The sequence below is a fragment of the Talpa occidentalis genome, unplaced genomic scaffold, assembly GCF_014898055.3.
Source record: "Talpa occidentalis isolate TD23 unplaced genomic scaffold, MPIMG_talOcc4v2.1 talOcc4.13, whole genome shotgun sequence".
NCBI lineage: Eukaryota > Metazoa > Chordata > Mammalia > Eulipotyphla > Talpidae > Talpa > Talpa occidentalis.
This window is the reverse complement of record NW_023601322.1, coordinates 42,778,743-42,783,344: the sequence shown is the minus strand read 5'-3', so window position 1 is coordinate 42,783,344 and position 4,602 is coordinate 42,778,743. Positions and strand designations below refer to the sequence as shown.

Genomic DNA, 4,602 nt, shown 5'->3' with positions numbered 1-4,602 from the left:
ATGGTTTCTGGGCGACCAATAAAAACCCTATGATAGGGATAAAAATCCTTTGTCTTGTTATCTTTTAGCCTTTTTTTCCCCTCTAGAGTCTGATGTAGCAGTAACATCAATCTGTTAGCAGGTGGAATGAGGAGCACCCCATGATCCCCAACTGTACCTGCTCTAAATGGGTCCTGCCATCCACCACATAAAAATAAAACATATTCTCAGTGCTTAAGACTTTCAATAGAAAACAACATTAACACAATTGGTGTGCAATAGAAGCAATGAAAGGAAGAGAAAAAAAATACAGTTAAAATAGTTTCCCTGTGAAACAGCCAAAGTTACCCATCCCCTTGTGGGTAAATGCCTAGCCAGACAGGATTGGACCAAAGCAGGAAAGCTGAGGCCCAAAAGCTTGCCACAAGTCTAAGGCACCTTCTGACTGGGAACCATATGGAAGGGGCAGAAGGGGCCAGGGAAGTCTGGAAGGAAAGGAGTAAAATCAAAATACAAGTCAAGATAAAGGCTGCCATTGTCTCTCACCCAAGTCTCTACTAAGTGTATCCTTTGTCACCCCAAGTCCTTGGTACAAGTCCCAGGGCAAGAAGCAAGCATGGCTTCTTCACATGTCTCTGCTCCACATGACTCTCAAATCGCCTTCCCATCTTCTCCCCAGTCATTTTTCCAGTCTTTCCTAGCTTCTGGCCACTCAGCTCCACCCCTCTTTAGGTAGTGCAGGGAGCCTGGAACTTCCCCTTTCTATGGATACCGCACTGTTACAAATCATCATGCATGGGAGAGCTAAGAGTAGCTGGCATTTGATCCAAAATTTTACAAACATAGATGTGTTGTACTTCATACATCAAAATAAAGGGATGTTTCAGAAGTTCTTTACACTTAGGCCTTTTGAATTCATCCTTTATGAGGCACAAGTTGGCAAAGTTGATGAAGCCGGGAAAATTCCCTTTCTTTAGAATTACTCAGCTGTGGAGGATTTCCTTTCACCACTTGTCTTATCTGATCAAATCCGTGATCCCACTTTGAATGAGGAAATCAGCCTGTGGCCAACTCATACAATGCGGTTCCCGAGCTCCAGCCATCAGAACAGATATTATATCATCTTGTGATGCACGGGGGGCTCTTCTTTAGGTGTCCTGTATGGCCAATACCCAGCATCTCTCGTCTTGGCAATGGAGTCCACAGGCTTTCTAATGATGCCAAAGTCACAGAGCTTAATATTTCCATTTCTGTCTAGAAGAATATTGGAAGGTTTAATATCTCTGCGAATGATGTGCAAGTTTTCCTTTAAGTGATTTAGTGCTTTCACAGTTGCTAAACTGTGCTATAACATCATCTAATACGCTACATATATATCCGTGAAGGTTAGCAAAGGAGATGGACAGGAGCTGCGGAGGGATCCAACAGTCACCCTTTCCGACCAATGGACGGGGGATCACTACTCCATATTACTACATCCCAATCCGTAAGAGATATCTTTTTTCTTTTTTGTCCACTGTTGACTGAATTCTTCTAGCTGTCATTATTTGCCTAGTTGGTTTGTGGACCATTTCATTGACAGAACCATAATCTCCTCGTGCAATTTCTCCATGGTTTTTCAAGCCCTCTGCAGTGAAATCCGGGGCTTCTCAGTGGAGAGCTTCATTTTATCCTGATGACTCAATGCTGTGTGTCTCAACCTCCCTGTGTGGGTTTTGAGGTCCTTTAGGATTGGAATTCAGAGGAAACCTTGCTGTAGATTTGAAAGGTGATTGCAGAATTCAACTTCAGGGTTTTGCATTTACTTTGAGCCTTTTCACGGAAGTTTATCGGAAAGCCCTGCATGTTGCTGATGGCCGGTGGCCGGTATCGGGGAGCCCATGGTCCGCTGCCCCTGGATGCTGCTGCCACAGCCGCCCACAGAGCCCCACAGCAGAGCCCCACGGCCCGTGCTCCCAACTGCCTCTGTTGGGAGCAAGGAGCCCTGGAGCGCGTCAGTCAGACCTTAATTTTTTTTTAACTTCAAAATATTTTTAGTTAAATATGCGCGTTCATTGCCTGAAAACGTTGGTCATTTTCAGTGTTCAATTTATCACCATATGTCATATATTTTTAACTCTAATCATGTCTTTAGGACTCTTCACAAATCTTAAAAAGCCTGGTTTCAATAGTGAATGTGTAAGGTAGCTGAAGTTTATGGATAGCATTTAAGATGAGAATTCATACACAGAGGAACTATAAGCATGATTATGACTAAATATTCAGGAAAAGAAAGATATCAGGTAAAACCTTAGATACTTCATTTAATAGGCGAGAAAGATCAATATCAACCCTGGAAAATAGCAAAAGCAATATCCAATCAACGCATTATAAAATCTGAATTGTAAAATATGGACCACTTTGTTCAAAGATAGTTCAAAAATCTTTACTATATTTGTCTTACAATGTTCTTATACTGTATTTCACCAGGTAAAACACCATGGTTTATAAGTCAGAGTCTTATTGAACTTCATCAATCAGGTTCCTATAGGAGTGATGCAGCATAACAAATAAACTCTAGATCTTATTGAATTAAAATAACAAAGATTTATTTTTTGCTCATTGCTCTGCAGATCAGCTAGTGTGATTTTTGTGAATTATGAGTTGGGTTTAGGTAGCTCCAAAGAGCTTTTTTTTTGTGGCCTCTGGCTATCTGACACTTGTTTTTATCATACAGGATGGCATAAATATAAAGGTGCAAACAGAAACATGCAGTGCATATAGCTGGGAAATGATTAGCTTTCACTTACATTTTATGGGTGATAGCAAGTCATACAGACATGCCCAAAATCATGGAGACACTGAAGTGTCTGCAATGGTTCTTCCCACAGTGACTCAGCACAAAGATAAGGAGGGCTGAAAAACTTAGCATATGATACAGTCTAGTAAATGCTGTTAAGTTTTCTGAAGACACAATGGAAGTGGAACTATATGGTTTTTAACTGTGCTCTGAGTTGCCATTGCATCACTGCTGGTTCTAGCCATGTTGGGACTAAGTTGTTTGCTTAGTTTCCGGAAATCTTAAGGAAAAAAGGGAGCAGGAGGGAGAAAAAAGAAAAGGGATGCACGATTAAGAAATCTACTTGGTTAGGAGACCAGTACTCATGGCAGCAGGTGATTTCTTGAGGTTGGCTGCAGAATCAGGTCTGTCCTGTAACTGGGGGCTGTGAGCCTGGTTCTTCTCTGCTTATTAGCATATGCACTTCTTGGGTGCCTCTTAAGTTCATGGCACTGAACTATGTGCTTCGGAGAAGAAAGGAAGAAGTGAAGGAAACTAGGAAAGCACTGAATAAAGACTATAATAAAGAAAAAATCAAAATCAACAAACAACTATAAACCAGAGACATACTACGGGAGATGGGGGTAGAGGAAGGATTAGGGTCAAAATAAGGGGGGTGCAATTGTATGGGGAATATAACCAAAATGAAAATGCATACATTGTGCAAAAATGAAAAATGATGTAAGAATTATATAAAACAAAATATTTTAAAAAAAGAAAAAGATGTTTTGTAAAGGGAAAGTGATGAGGGAATGGAAGAAGTAAAGAGGATTGATATTCAGGTGCTAAAGTTTCTGAGGAAGAGAGATGTTAAAGATTGTCTGTGTAGGGAAAGGAAAAGATCTTTTTTCCTCTACTGTTTTAAATTCTTGTCTGGGGCCTCTATAACAAAAGACAGAGTTATAAGATAAAAGCCTACAAATATATTTAATATACGTTTTATGTGAACAGAGAGCCTTCATATGGAAATTAAGACCCAAAGAAGCACAAAACGTGAATGTTTTTGTACCCAGTACAATGAAGAGTCCTGGGAAAATATGATAGGGCAAAAAAGGGTATGAGCTAAATAAAATATACTTGAGGAGAAAGCAAGGGCTGTTTAATTAGATTCCTCCTGGTGTCTTTCAGTTTTCAGCAAAAAGGATGTTTCTTTTCTGTGGGTGCAGAGAGGGCACTTCTTACTTGAGGGTCCTATAACCTGTTTCAGGAGAAGGTCAGGAAATCCTTTCTGTACCTGTTATTTCTCAAATTCTTTCAGAGTGAAATATTCACTTTACCAAAATAGCTTGTACTAAACCCTGTCACCTGTGATAAGCATGGGGTGGGGCAGTCTCTTAGCAAATATTTATGGGTATCTCCAATGTTTCAAGTCAAGAAATATGTTATGTGGCAGGAATATAAAAGAGAAGAACACATAGTCCACATAGTCCTTACACTCAAGTCACTGAGAGACTGATGGGGAGGCATATAAGTGAGTAGGCAATCATCAAGGAGTTTTTTTAAGTGTAAAGGTAATGGTAAATATTAATACATTCAAGGGTACAAGAAAAGTAGGTAATTCATGTTTGGCAAGTTAATAAAGGCATCTAGAACCTACTGATATTAAACCAGATCCAGAAAGACCTAAGATCCATGTATAGGCTTCAAAATAAGGTAGAAAGATATAGAAAAATAAAGGATGGCTTCTTATGTACAATATAAAAACAAAACATAGCATTAGCCAAAACCAATGCAAAAACAAATGCTAATAATCTGACTAAAATTAAGGATACCACAGGAGGGGCAGAGGATGGAGAAACAAAGTG

The 4,602-nt window shown here is 39.8% G+C and overlaps 1 pseudogene; it reads right to left on the bottom strand.

Annotated features, from left to right (window-relative positions):
• Positions 1-758: 758 nt before the first annotated feature.
• LOC119242813 (dual specificity mitogen-activated protein kinase kinase 4-like) lies at positions 759-1,861 on the bottom strand (annotated as a pseudogene).
• Positions 1,862-4,602: the final 2,741 nt, after the last annotated feature.